General features: G+C 44.2%; 1 protein-coding gene across 1 annotated transcript in view; it reads left to right on the top strand.

The window, feature by feature from the left end:
* The first annotated feature begins 7,453 nt into the window (after positions 1-7,453).
* SPSB1 (splA/ryanodine receptor domain and SOCS box containing 1) overlaps positions 7,454-15,465 on the top strand; it is a 94,319-nt gene continuing 86,307 nt past the window's right edge. Inside the window, exon 1 of the mRNA XM_061566039.1 lies at positions 7,454-7,670. The gene's annotated coding sequence lies outside the window, so the exon portion shown is untranslated. The remainder of the gene's footprint in view (positions 7,671-15,465) is intronic.

The raw sequence follows: 15,465 nt of genomic DNA, 5'->3' as shown, positions 1-15,465 counted from the left end.
TAATGCAGGGGTCGGCAACCTTTTGACTGGGAGAGCCATAAACGCAATATATTTATTAATATATTTCATTGACAGCCATATAGTATTTTTAACGTATAATAAATTAAATGTCTTACTTTTAATGCGACTTCTGGTCACGGGATCCGTGACCCGAGAAATTTTATCTTCAAAACTAATTTCTGTTTACTTTAAAATGACACAGTATTATTAAGCAATATCACAAGTATTTTAAAATCAGTTCCAAACTGATTTTATTTTTTTATTATTTTATTTTTCAACTCAAAATTGTCTGGGAGCCATATGCCGTCACCGGAAGAGCCATATATGGCTCGCGAGCCATAGGTTCCCGACCGCTGGTGTAATGGTTACCACACAGCACTTACAATCCCGGTGTTGTTGTTCAAACAATTGGTCATATCTTAAATCCCTTCTGTCCACTCATGGATACACCAGTTATTCAATTGCCAGGTTCCACGTCCTGGGGTAATGTGCGAGTAAACTCACCTCTTCCAAGGTATCTGACCAGCATGGAGGAGTAGGCCAAAATAGGCTCAAGAGGGGCTCTTTAAAGCATCCTTTGGTGGAGGCTCTTCTGCCAGCAGTGACGTGAGCAAGCAATTGCAGGGCTGCACCTTCACATTATTAGTTACAAAATTATATTGCTTGTGGTTGAAAGCCATATGTGCGTTATCAATGTTCCAAGCCACGTGGAGAGCACGTTTCAATGCTATACCCAAACAAACCCAAACAAACCGAGAGCGAAATGCTTATGCAATAACGTGCAACATCATATCAGCGAGTCATTTTAACGCTCCCCATACTTTCAATATATTCACAACATTCAGCTAATTATAGACAAATCGCCTTAAGGGACCCAGTTCAATATTTATGCATATAATATTTCACAGAACCACAACATGGTTCAACCTTGTGCCACTCGGCAAACGTGATTGTTGACCTCGAGTAACCGTTGGACGGTTAAAGTTTCGTTCTTTCGCAAACCTCGCCCAATTAGTTTTTTTTTGTTACAATTTGGAACCAATTTTCAATTCGCAGAATGTGGAATAATCATTACCCTAGAAGATAATCGCTGACTGCCTAAACTTTTTTTTTCTACAGTTTAACTCCCTATAAAGTGGCTTGGCATGTGTGGCATTGCTATTGCTGGGCGCGACGGTAGCGAGATGTTAACCACCTCGCCTGGTGTCCAGGTTGTCGGTTCGATCCCAACCCTGACGCCCGGAGATTTTGAATTTCCATGTTCTTCCCGTGGTCGCATGGATTTTTCTCCAGATCCTCTGCTTTTTGGCTGCTCTACATGAGCCACATAGTCGAGCTATAATTTGCGGCCGATTAGTTTCTACATAGCTCAAGTGGGTCTCACCAATCAAAATAAAATAGTTCATAGTTGTAAGCGCTGTCCACACGACCGAGTTCCATGCACACGCAAGATCCCTCATGCTCCGGTAACACTATACCCCATCACATGCTTGAAACCCGCAGCGAAGCACGTTTGGCATGGGCCTCTGGTTCTCAGAACGAAACGAGAGGACATCGTGTCCATGTTCGCTCCCCTTGGCGGCCTTTCCAGAGCCATGGGGTTGACCCTGAGTCAGTTGTGACCCGCCTTGCACACTCAATGGCTACGCCACTGTCAATCCACTGCTGGATGAAGGCCCGATATGGACACCCTGTCGTCGTCCACGGGAGTTTGTTTGACTTTACGAGTTTACGCGAGTTTGCGGGACACAGATCACTGGTCAATTGGTGTCATCAGTCGTGGCCGTGAATCGAACTCGGATGGCCAGGTTCATAGCGGAGTGCGCGAACCACTCACAATCAGAATACAGTGTTTCAGAATGAGAATATGTATTTATACTGGATGAATCCGATGTGCTATAAAGCTCTTTTTCACATGTGTCCAGATGTTTTTCACTCTGCTCCGCTGGAGGGGAAATTCCAGGCGTAAATGGCCGCTTCATAAAACGTGCGAACTTAAAATTATTTTATCTTTATACGTGACTTTACCGAAAGAACCAAAGAGTAATTCCTGCAGTCACGAAAGCTCCAAATTTAAGATTAAATTCAAAAGCTGTGTGCTGTGTTTAATTGTAAAACACTGTAACTCATTGCAAAAGTTATGCAGTTAAATATCAGCCTTTTGTATTCAATCGCGTGTGTTACAACAACAAAATCCACCGCATAGCACTGAGCTGTGAATCAATCACGCATATTTCGAATAGTTTGTCAAGTCACAACAAGGGCTTCCTCACAGCATTGCCCGGTTGTATTTTGTTTGCACACTGGGTGGCGATGTCGCTTGTGGTTTTGTTGTAAATGTAACAGACACGTACAGTATTGCTTTTCCGCAACCTTTGCACTCAGTTGGGAGCGCTCTGACAATAACAACGTCAATCCACTTGCTGGATGAGGGCATCCCCACGCTTTGTGGATTATGGGCCTGAGCGAGTTGGTTTGACCTTCACCAACCATCGGTAAGGGTTGGTGAAGGTGGTTTAGGGTGGGGGGGTGGGCTGTATCAATTCAAACATCGCCACTAATCTTCTTGGTTTTTTCGGCAAAGTCACGTAGAATGGAAATAATAAAAATAAAACATAATACAATAATTCTCATGATGTTTCGGCCACAACGCAAGCAGCCGTCCTCAGGTGGAGAACAGGTCTGTCTTCTCGACAGACCTGTTCTCGTCGTGAGAATTATTTTATGTTTTATTTTTATTATTTTATTATTTCCATTCTACGTGACTTTACCGAAAGAACCAAGAAGATGAATCCCTGCAGTCACGAAAGCTTTAAATTGAAATCGCCACTGATGTTAGCCGTGGCTGGGAATCTCTGGGTTTGTGGCGTAATGCGGATCGCCACGCTCCTACTGCTCCAACTCCCAACTGAGCCAATAGCCTCAGCAACATCTTTCAGAGGTTCCTCTGTGGTGATACGAGTGTAATGTATGTGTGTAATGACAGGGGAGTCAGCCTACGGTGTGAGTGGACTAGTGGCCACGGGAGGTAATGACAGGGGAGTCAGCCTGCAGTACGAATGGACTAGTGGCCACGTGAGGTAATGACAGGGGAGTCAGTCTCCAGTACGAAGGGACTGGTGGCTACGGGAGGTAATAACAGGGGAGTCAGCCTGCAGTGCGAATGGACTAGTGGCCACGGGAGGTAATGACAGGGGAGTCAGCCTGCAGTACGAATGGACTAGTGGTCACGTGAGGTCATGACAGGGGAGTCAGCCTGTCAGTACGAATGGACTGGTGGATTACGGTAATGATCGAGAATAGGAGCGTGGCCAGGTGACGGAAAGAGGACGGTGGAGTCTGCATGGTAGAGCGAGCGGTCTAGAGCCAGCGAGAAGGTTCAGGAATGGGGGCGTGGCCACGGACCGTATATAAGGGAGACGCGCTGGAGACTCGGGCCTGTTGCCGTGGGGTCTCCGCCTGTCCCAGTGTGAGCACGTGGCTCCTTAATAAAGGAAACCTTCCCAGGACAAGTGCGTCGAAGTCATCGTCTTCAGTGAAATGTAGAAAACGGGTTGGAATGGTAAAAAAAACCGTTTAGATTCCTACCCCTTGACCAACATATGTGTTGAGTGACCAGGCGTCTTGGAAGAGGGGGGAGTACCCTCACTTTGCCCCACCATGAGCGACTGTTGAAACTTGTGGGTGGACAGAGGCTGTGGAAATGTAATACACATGCTCATGATATCAACGCTCGTTCCGGGAGATGAAATTGAAGAGGAAGACCTCTGGATTGCAAGTCAGTCCAATGTACTTAGGAGTCGTCCATAAATGACGTCACGCACCTAGGGGGGGGGGGGGGTCAGACATTTGTGACGATGTGTGACGAGGGGGGGGGGGTTTAGAAATGTGACGTCACATCAAAATGCGCAACTTCAAATAAATATAGAATTGTTATAACAACACTCAACATCAGAGTGCAGCGCTACATTAAATACGCACTACAATGACAATAGTTTAAAGCGATTTGAAGCATGTTTTATTTTCAAAATGTAAATATGGTTTTGGGGGGGGGGCAGAGCTTTGAGACGTCATATTTGAGGGGGGGTTTTGACTTTTTGTGACGCCGTGTGACGAGGGGGGGGGGGGTCAAAAATCGTCCAAAATCGCGTGACGTCATTTATGGACGGCCCCTTACTTTCCATGGCGTTGCTTCATCTTTTTTTTGGCAAATTGGTATTTTACATTTTTTTATTGGAATTAAACGACCCATAAAGCACAAAGGTTGTCACAGATGCCTCTAATGATGGAATAATCAAATGGGCACGCATGTCAACCTATTTCCAAGAATTTACAATCTCTGGCGCAATGCTGTGATGTTGATTAGACCCGACAGTGGATAGTGCACACTGGATACTGAGGTCAGTCAAAGTTCTGCCCTTGAGTCTGAAATCCATCACAAATCTCCTGAGTTACCCTGCTGTGTCAACAGTCATGCTTTTCACTCTGGCATGGAAGTCATGTTTATTCAAAGGCCGTGTTTTCCAATTGTTTTATTTTATAGTATATCAGTCTATACATTTCACTGGGGAACAGTGATTGGCCGCTGAAGTAAAGGTCAATAGGCCAGTTGGTGAGTGTAGTCCCTGACTTACTAACATATTCCGTTCTGAGGCCCGTTCGTTAGTCGGGCGATTCGTAAGTGGGAACACACGAATGTACTGTATTTAAACAAACATACGGACATATTTTTCGATTTAAAGCTTTCGTGACTGCAGGGATTCATCTTCTTGGTTCTTTCGGTAAAGTCACGTAGAATGGAAATAATAAAATAATAAAGTTTTTTTTTTCTTCCATTCTACGTTACTTTACCGAAAGAACCAAGAAGACATACGGACAGAGTTATAAAATGTGTTTTGAAACGCATAAATAATAAGAAATATACTGTATGGTACATTTGTACATTTGCCGAACCAAATAGACCCGTGGTTAGGTTGGAAGTGCCGGTGCAGCTTTGCAAGTCGGATGGTTAAAACATAAATATCGCATGGAACTTGGAAGCTCGTTCGTAAGTCCCGATGTGTGTAAGTTGACCGTTCGTAAGTCGGAGACGGTCTGCATTTGCAAATGTGCAGCCCGACATTTGCTTGCTAATGCCGCCGCTCTAAAGAGCCCTATCTGGAGAGTAATTGGCCTCCTCTTCCATGCTGGCCAGACGTCATGTAAAAGGTAGGAGTCTCTACATTTCACCCCACCGTACGTTTAAGGTCAACAATATGCAATACGTGCATCGAATCGCGCGTGTAAAAATTTTACCCGTAAAAACAAAGTTTTTCACTATAAATCATCCTTTATATGCGTGGCATCGGTTTTATTTTATTATTCATTTCTGTCTTTCTTGAGTAAGAGTTTCATTTTTATCACATTGGTATTTTAAATTAAATATGAAAAAAATTCCTAAAAGTGGAAAATTTTGGAAAAAAATTTTCACGAAAATAAATTGTCACGCACAACGAGTCTGTGTGAAAAATGTCAGCTCGATTGGATCACGGGAAGTGGGTTAACAAACGACCGAAAGATTTGCACGGTCGTAAGCGCGCAAGCAAGCAAGCAAGTGAACATAATATAAAGGATTTAAAAATCGATACATTTTCCGATAAATCTGGTTCACGGTATCCTTGCGGCCTCTAGAGGCGCTACAATTGATCACAATGTTTATCTGAACACGTTAATGATTATTGATTCGTGTGAATAATTCCACCTCGGGTACGCACATGGCCAGCCCTTTGGTTAATCCACTGCTGGATGACGGCCTCCCTAAGGAGTCATACTTCACCATTCTGGTCAGCGGGGGTTGGGGCCGTCCATAAATGACGTCACGCGATTTTGGACGATTTTTGACGCCCCCCCCCCCCCCTCGTCACACGACGTCACAAAAAGTCAGACCCCCCCCCTCAAATATGACGTCACATGCTTCAAATCGCTTTAAACTATTGTCATTGTAGTGCGTATTTAATATGGCGCTGCACTCTGATGTTGTAGGAGAAAACATATATTAAAAAGTCTAATTAAGCAGAACGTGTTGTCTATATTTATTTAAAGTTGCGCATTTTGATGTGACGTCACATTTCTCAAACCCCCCCCCCCTCCTCGTCACACATCGTCACAAATGTCTGACCCCCCCCCCCCGAGGTGCGTGACGTCATTTATGGACGGCCCCTTGGTGGTGCCACGAAACGTACATGTGGAAGCTTAAGTGCAGAAGATTCGCTACATTTTGCTGCTGCACTGCCCTCTACTGCCCGACACACGTAGCCTTGCAGCCATATGGAAATCTCTACAAGAAGCCCTCTAAATATTCTTAGGTTTTTTCGGTAAAGTCGGAAGCTTGTGTTGCCTCCGAAACGTCGTGATTTTTATTTTATTTTACTTTTATTAATTTTAATGTTTTACCTACGTGACTTTACCGAAAAAAACCTAAGAATATGAATCCTTGCAGTCACGAAAGCTTCAAATCTAGAATTAAAGCCCTCTAAATCTCTCTGCTCGTGCCTAGCAGACTTGGCATTTAGCTCCCGAACAAATTGCTGCCTTTAGGGGGGAGGGGACAATACTTAATAGGATCATCGCCAATGCCACTCACCATCTAGGCTTAAATCTCTGATTAGCTTCCAAGATCGCAGAGGCCCGCTTGGGCTAATTTGTGCTCATTTGGACTAATCAAATGCGCGGATCGTGATTTATCCATTCTTTTCTTGCATGTCATTTAGGTGAAAATATAAAATAATAATAAAAATAAACAAATAAAATGTTTTTTCATTTTATTTTCATTATTATTTTTCATTTTCACCTACGTGACTTTACCGAAAGAGTCACGAAAACTTCAAATCTAGAATTGCATGTCATTGTCAAACGATTGCTTAACATTTCGTGATTATAATTACCCGTGCAACGTGCTCGCCTCCTCTACAAGTGATACTCACGATAATCACACTATGTAACGCAACTTTTTTTTTGTTCCTGGGTACTAAGTGTTATTTCATAATTGCTTAAGCCTCAAAAGTACAGAAAATAGCTATTATTCCCCACAAACTTTGCTTTAGTGACCAGGACTTTATGTGAACGAAAGATACAAATGCACACGTTTTCTCATTGAAAATAGGTACATTTAAAAATATCACTGCCCTGGTCACAATGCAAAGTTTATGGGGAATAATAGCCCTTTTCTGTACTTTTGAGGTATAAGCAATTAGGAAACAACACATACTACCCAAGAACAAAAATGTTTTTGTTACACAGTGTCATCAGCCGTTGGTTAAAACTCAGCATATTGTTAATTAAAACATTGCCCTTTAAAATATTACACCCATCAAATCCACGCGGGCTGCTCTGAAACAATTGAACCCTCTTACCCCCCCCCCCTCTCTCTGTACCTCAATGTGCGCGGCTTAATCATTAGACACTAAATAATATAATTGGGGGGGGGGGGTGGGGATTGGAGCGCGCTATTAATAATGCACGAATCTAGGTGAGGCTAGCTTGCGGAACCAGTTTGCCGACTGCAGGTGGCAGTAGTTTCGCTCGCAACCCTCATCATTAAAGTCTTAACACTTGGGGCAGATTCTACCAGCCTAGTTACTACTGAAGGGCGCAGTCCATTCTCACTGCATCAAACACATCGATGAGATCCGGTGAGTCGTCGCTGCTCCACGCAATAATACCCAGTGTCACATTGTAACTTAACATCTTACACAAGTCTATGTTGAATGCTGTATGTAATGATTTGCCGGTGTTATAGCCTTGTGTCGCCGATGTATTTGGTGGCGAAAGATGTGTGCTGGTATTCGTTGCAAGGAGGAAGTTTGGGTTGGTGTGTACTGTATATGTTATAACATTTGCACTGGCTCCACGCTTGTGACTTTAGTTTGAGTAATTGTGCCGCTGGAGTTTGCGAGTGTACCTGTCCTAAATGTGTGCGTGCCGGCCTTCATAGGTGCTCGCTAACAGCGCTTGCCCCAACAGTCTGTTTGGGCTATAAAGGGCGTCTGGGGTCTTTGGTTTTTCTGCGTATTTTAGATGGGCAGCCGTGGCGCAAGTGCTTGGCACACTGCGCTTACAAACCCAACCGCCAAGTTCGATTCGTGACCACGGCAAACGTGGTTTCTGTTTTATCTGAACCGGTCCTGGGCTCTGTCCGAGATCGACTGGGTCTTAAATGAGTAGCTGGTGCGGTGTGTCCGTATAAACATCGCCACTGCGGAGATAAAAACGGTCGGGCATGGCCATTACCCCCCCCCCCCCCCCCCATCGTGGCGGCCTTAATAGGTGCTCGCTAACAATACTTGATATACCAGCAACTTGTGTGAACTGCACCAGTGCAGTGGTTGACTTGGGTGGCGGAGTATTGCGCGGGATGATGGCCATTGGGCAGAAAGTTACTGGTGGGTATTTTTTTTCGTTATTTCAGGAAATGTGGATGTTTCCAAACTTTGTCCGTGAAATTGCTTTAATTCGCTGCATAGTTGTACGAATGCACCAGACCACAAAGCCACGCTGACTGCTGGCGTTCTGTAGTTATCTCGTTTTGAATGTGTTTATTTAATGGCGGTATCTGTTTTTAAATTGGGCGTTAAACCCAGTGGCGGAGCCGGTGGGGGGTGGCACGTGCCCCCCAAATGATCCGATCAAAATCCTTTATTTCGATCGGATCATGGGGGTTTATTAGTAATAAATCTGCATTTTGCGACCCCCCCACCTTAAAATCCTGGCTCCGCCTCTGGTTAAACCCCATTTGATTTTTGCGAACTATGCATGAAATGGACCTAATTGGGTTGTGATGTGTACTAATGACTGCAGATGCGTTGTCACTTTTGCTTTTTTGTAAAACAATAGCGAAATGTAAAGTCAACTCTACCGGTTTTAAAGCTTTGTTTTTTCTATTGCTGACAATGCAGTAGCTGACTTATACATTGTAATTCAGAGGTGTGTGTGAATTGCATACATTAGTAACTCCGCTGAATATAAATAAGACGGCGTCCAGTGAGAGACGTGTTTTGTTTTCTTAAGTTGGTGGAGCAACTTTTACCAGGTAAGGCCCGCTGAGCTGTATAGCTTTTTTTAGAAGCGTCATGAACACAAATGACAGCTCAACGAAGGCGACTTATCACGTGGACATTTATCGCGGCAACCAAATACTCCTAAATGCACGTTGATTTCTAAATGTGCGGGGGGAAAACCGGAGGACCCGGAGAAAAATCAACGCGACCACTGGGAGAGACACAACTCCAAATATACAGCAGCGGTCTGGATGGAACTCACGACCTCCTGCATACCGAGTGAAGTAGTTAACATCTCCTAGCCACCGTGGCGCCCCACTTAGCACGTCGGGGGGGGGGGGGGGCTGCTTTCTAATGGCTTCGGCGTCACACTCCACGAAAGGCCAATTGGTTCGGGGATTATGGGACTCGTTTGTGTTTTCGGATGAGACGTGTGAGACTCACCGAGGCTGGCTCTGCCTTACGAGTCGAAACGAATCAAAATCCGGAATGTAAGTTACGGTGACCGTAATTTTAAACGAAAAAGCCATTTTCCATGTTAAAAAAGAAATTGTAATAAAAAAAACATATTTGTACCAAATTGCTAGTACAGTATAACTAATTCTACACAGCATTCACATGGTGCCACTTGGATCGCACACTCGAATTGCACTGAACCTGGCTGGCCATGCAAGTTTTATCCCCTGTCACAGCTAACATCCGTGGCGCCTGATATCTCGTCTCACCCCCCTCTCTTCCTTCAACAAAGCTGCACTGACCAGAATGGTGAAGTATGGTCAAACAACCCCGTCAACTTCATCCAACACTGAATTGATAAAAGACTAATAGTTTTTTTCACCCTTTTATCTGGCAACAAAACTGACACCTTTTTTCTACTTCAAGGACAGTGCATACATACATTATCAGAGATGTTTTTTGTTTGCATTATGACTGCAGGTATTGTGGTCTATGCAAACATGACTCCTTGTAAAAAACGTGTCAGTTTTGTTGCCAGATTAAAGGGTAAAAAAAACAATTATCATATTTTTTTACTGGAAAATGAGGTTCCAATGGTGATAAAGGACTTATTTCAATAATGAAATTATTATCAAGCCCGTCAAGTTATGTATTGTCAGTCAATTCAAATCTAATCCAATACTCGCCTATAACCATGTGAGAATCTGCGTTAATGCTCGAGCCTCTTGCAAGGAAGACCTTGGTTAGACCTGCAAATTCAAGGAGTGGGAAGCGCAGTACAAGTCAACGCTCGGAATAATAAGATGAAAGGATATGAATGCACAACAACGATTAACCATAACGCTGTAAAACGGCTGTAATGTTAAACAGACTTCTGCTGCCAAAACAGGGTTAACGTTTCGGCATGCGTAACATCAAGGAAATGGAATTAACTTTTTTAAACATTGAAAAATAACTTTCTGGTACAGTATATAGACCAATTGATAAAATTATTTTGATGCTGCTGCTGAATTGGCAGTGCCACACAAACTAACAAAAACAACTTGGCACACTCGTCAACAAGGCCACGTAAAAATACGTGACGTGGAAGAATGGCCATTGCCCGAAACGTCGCCGATCGTATATTCAACTTTATATTTTTTTTACTTGTAAAGCAATGTGTTGGGTGGTCAAGTTTTTTTGTAAAAGAAAATGGTATGGAAAGGCAGACTAACTGGAAATGACAAGGTCTTAAGATGCATGCAAGCGGATGCACAGCTTGTCAAGTAAGGCGAATCCGCCGAGCGTAACAACAATAGAGCACTGGTAACCGCCGCCGAAATGTGACAAGTCTGGATGCTTGAGCAGGGTGCAACAAAACCTGACGCACATCCCACTCTGGCTGGCTGCACACATCCTCGTCTGCAGCTGTGCGACCTGGTTCCCACTTTATTGCAATAGCCGGTTGGACAATCTTCACTTTGTCCGTCTTTGTGGTGTGTGTGTGTCTGTGGAACGTTGACGCAGTGGTTGGCACACTGCGCCACGGAAACGACAACCCCCTCGCAGCTACCGTCGGTGAATATCTGAACCGGTCCCCTAGGTCCACTCGGCCATAAATGAGTACCAAGCATCAATACTGGGGAGAAGGTGACCGGGCGTTGTGCTGGCCCACCCACCCCCTCGTGTGCCGCGTCGGCCTTGGTAGGAGCTATTCGCGAACGGCATTCGCCCAAACGGTCTGTGGATCTACGGATTAAATGCGAATTACAAATGTCTATTATTATTATATTGGGAGGGGCTCCTTGTGTTGACGTGTTCTGGGATGTGCACTTTGTACCCCGCCTTGCTGTGTACCCTAATAACCTAATAAACCTATTCGCAGGATTCTAGAAATAAAATTGTGATTATCAGCCATGATCGATCCACTGCTGGATGAAGGCTTCCCCAAGCCGTCGCTGCCACTCGCGATCCTGCGACTACTAATCCATCTTCGTGTGAACCGATTTTTCGTCGGACGCGTTCCGTTCCGTGGCTGCACCACTCCGTTTTGTTATAGTCTTGACCATTATCCTTTAGCACGATGTGTCCTGCCCAAGTCCACTTTACGAAATTGTGTGGATGATTGTCCACTTCTTTTTTTTTTACCTGGAATGAGGATTATAGGTTACAATATGGGATTATTAGGGATGGGCATGTACACTACCTTCTGCTCCAGTTGTCGTAGTCCTTTGCGCCAATAATGCCCCGATTTTCAATCCAGCCTGGCAGCATTCTTGAAGAAAATAGTGATAAATTAAGCCCCCCCCCCCGCCCGTCTCGCTAGCCCAATGACTTGCGAGCCAGATGCCCCTGTGAGTCGATAATGGCACGGGAATTCAAACTGGCTATAATCCATGCCGTTAATTTGGATGAATACACTTATGCTCACCTTGTGTATCCATCCATTTTTTTTTAAAGAGGGGAAGCAGGTAGACCTCTGAACAATTTGTGGCATTCGCCCCATTTTAATTGTGTGGCTGTAATTACCAGCAAAACGTCGTACTCTAGTTTGTATGTTGTGGCTATACTCTCCAACACACCGGTGAGATTTGGACTTCGAATATTCGTGACTACAGGAATTCATATTATTGGTTCTTTCGATAAAGTCACGTAAATATAAAAACAAATGGGCTGAAGTAGTAACTAATTGCCATGTTTTGTTTACGTGACAAGCCTCGCTAATTGGCTGTGGTGGGTTGGCGACACATTTATACTTGCTCGCTCTAATCCAAAAAAAACCTTCACGAATAATATTGGTCGCGAAAGCCTACGTGTTAAAACTAATATATGTTGATTGGTAACTGAGTGAGGTAGCGTTTGGGTGAGTTCCATTGCCTCTCTTGCAGAGCCATTGAGGCAGAAGCAGTCTTTATCTTTTTGCGATGACATGAAAAAGCGTTTGCCACAGGGACCCGAAAATGCAAAGCATCCTCCATTTAAAAAAAAAGCTCCATTAAAACACTTTATACATTTTCCAGGAAATCGCTTTTATAAAAAAAACAATGGTTGTGTATGAAATTATTGTATCATTTTAAATATTGATCGACGTACAGTGCTCGTACTGATTTGCCGTCCTGAGCGCGCGTGCGCTGCATGCTGTAGGGTAGCTTCTGCAGGGAGTGAAGGCTTGCTAAGAAATCCGTGTGTGTGGATCTACAAGCATGCGTCATTTTTTTAATCTTTGTACATTTTGCAGGATTTCATGGGGCAAATTTTTTTTTACTGTTTATGCAAGGTTGGTTTGGTGCTTTAAAGTGTTTTTTTGTGTGGGCAAGGGAAGGATCTAAATATTTAAGTGACAAAAAACTGACAAAAAAAATTGTCTGGATGACCATCCTAATTTTCGGCCCTGTCAATCCACTGCTGGATGAAGGTGGCCTAGACTTGTGGGCTTTACTATACTTCACCACGCTGGTCGGTGCAGGGGCGCAGAATGGTTGGGAGTGGGGGGTGAAGGTTGCATGGCCGGTTCAAATATCCCTCGTCACCGTTAGCCGTGGTCGGGAATCGAACTTGGGCCGCTGGGTTTGCATAACGGCAATGCGCCTCGCCACTGCTGCTTAGCCTATCCACTCTGGCCGTCCAATGTTCCCATTTTTATGTACAAGCACTGTCTTTTTTTATTTACATGAATAAAATATACATTTTTTTGGGGTGTCCTGCTTCAATGACCATTTTGAGGATGAGTTCATCCCCCTGTTTTACAGCTGCAGAGTCGGTGGTGGTAATTCCGATTTTTTTTCTTTTGACTATCTGTACGGACACCCACTGGTGACTTCCATATGAAGTTGTTCTTATTTTGTCGACCACCCCCCCAGAGAGATGATGGGCTGAGTTCAACTCCCCAGCCAGGACTTGAACGCTCACACTTCTGACTGGGAGCTGCGCTCACTCTACCGCTAGAGCCACCTTGAGCAGTTTTTTATTTATTTAAACTTTCACCAAAGTTTGGAATCAAATTTACTGTAATCACTGTGTATTTACAGTCCTTTGTTAATCCACTTTTGGATAAGGGCCTCTCCACGCTCTGTATTGTGGGAATTATTTGACAATACTGCAGCTATGTATGTGTAGTACAATTAATATTTTCCTGCCCACAATGTAACGCAGCCTATAACACCTCGACATGCACGATGGTCGCCCATCCATGCACGGTAGGCGGCTGAAAGCTTGCCTCGCTTCCGAGGATCTGACGAGATTGGGTGCATTCGAGGTGATTTGGTCATAGGCGTGTGTCAACACCATGGCTCTTTACCCGCAAAAGTCTCGCCGAGTCTCGACATTCTTTGTACAGGAGGGACCGTGCATTGAATGTTTGACCGCTTTTTTCGCTTCGATCTCAATATTTTAAACGTCACGAAGCAGTCCCCCTTTTTTTTTAAAGAGTCTTGTGCAGCTCCGGAGAGGCGCAGGTTGCCGACTCCTGGCATGGAGAAACCACTGCCTCTCATATGAGAGGTGGTAAAGCACCAATGCTGCACAGACCTGTTTGGGGAAACTACTTGCTCTACTGCCTCCTCCCAAGTGTCTGCCTGGCAGTGGGGGGTGGTGGTGGGCGGGGGAGGTGTCCTGCAATTTTATTGCTCTATCTTGACACCTCACCTGTATACCAGGTGAGGTAGTCAACATCTCGCCACCGTTGCATCCCAAAAGAAAGGCCATTGCCCAACATGGTTATTTTAAGGCGGTGTTATTGCCAAATGTGATCTTCTTGGTTCTTTCGGTAAAGTCACGTAGAAGGGAAATAATAACATAATAAAAATAAAACATTATATATTATTTTATTATGTTTGTTTTTAATTTTATTATTTTATTACTTCCCTTCTACGTGACTTTACCGAAAGAACCAAGAAGATGAATCCCTGCAGTCACGAAAGCTTTAAATCGAAATGTGGTGATTTTGTTTGTGCTTGTGCACCACTTCCAACGTAGCAGCGGTGGCATCGTCGCCAAATGATTAGTTGCACCGTTTAACCTTCGCTACAAAGAATTGACGCAATAATCGATGTAATCGAATTTGGGACCGTTCCTCGTCGCTGGAGAGGGACGGACGAGGTTGGGTTTGGGGAAAATTGTTACGCGCCTGCTTTGTCGCTCCACCGGGGCCCACTACGCGTCCACATCTGCTCCTCATTTCCCCGCTGCTAACCCTGTGTGTGTGGTGGTGGTGGAGGGGGGGAGCAGGGAAATGAGGGGAAGGAGGAGGCAATAGCCTCTCGCATTCTCCACATTCCGAGATGAATTTGACAGCCATTTGAAACTGCTCTGTGTCAAGTAAGCCAATTGCTGGCAGTGCAAGCTTTTCTCTCTTTGCTTGTTTCAGTTCAAACACAATGCTGTGTTGCATTCTTAACTAAAGAAACCTAGTTTCTTTGTGCGTTACGATGTCGCATATCTGACCACTTCGCGTCGATACTTTGTTTTTTTTCGGTAAGTCACGTAGGTAAAAAAATAACAAAAATAAATAAAATCACGACGTTTCGGAGGCAACACAAGCGTCTGTTTGCTGACCAAATTAACTGTGCCCGCAACCCAAGTGCAAGATTTTGCGGACGGCGTGGAACTGTCGTATTTATTTATAATAAAAAGGTGAAGACTCGGCCCTGCAATTGCTTCCTCGTGCCAATACAGCAATAGCAGAATGGCCTTCACTAGAGGGCCCTTCCCCATAAGAGGGTAGTTTTGGCCAACTCCTCCACGCACTAGCCAGACTTACTAGAATTGTTAATTTTTCTAAATTATGTTTTTTACAGGGCGTTACAAAAATCTTGACGGTCACGAAGAGTCTTTTCTATTTCTAGATTTGAAGCTTTCGTGACTGCAAGGATTTACCGAAAAAACCTAAGAATATGAGTCTTTTCTATATTTTAATTCTCGCATTAACTGCCTTTTTTTTCAAAGCACGATGAATCCTTTGCATCACGATGCGCAAAGCGTTTATTGTCCAGTCGCC

Source organism: Lethenteron reissneri, chromosome 36 (assembly GCF_015708825.2).
Source record: "Lethenteron reissneri isolate LAM-NWPU_2019-01 chromosome 36, ASM1570882v1, whole genome shotgun sequence".
In the NCBI taxonomy this organism is placed as follows: Eukaryota; Metazoa; Chordata; class Hyperoartia; order Petromyzontiformes; family Petromyzontidae; genus Lethenteron; species Lethenteron reissneri.
This window is presented reverse-complemented; position numbering and strand designations above follow the sequence as displayed.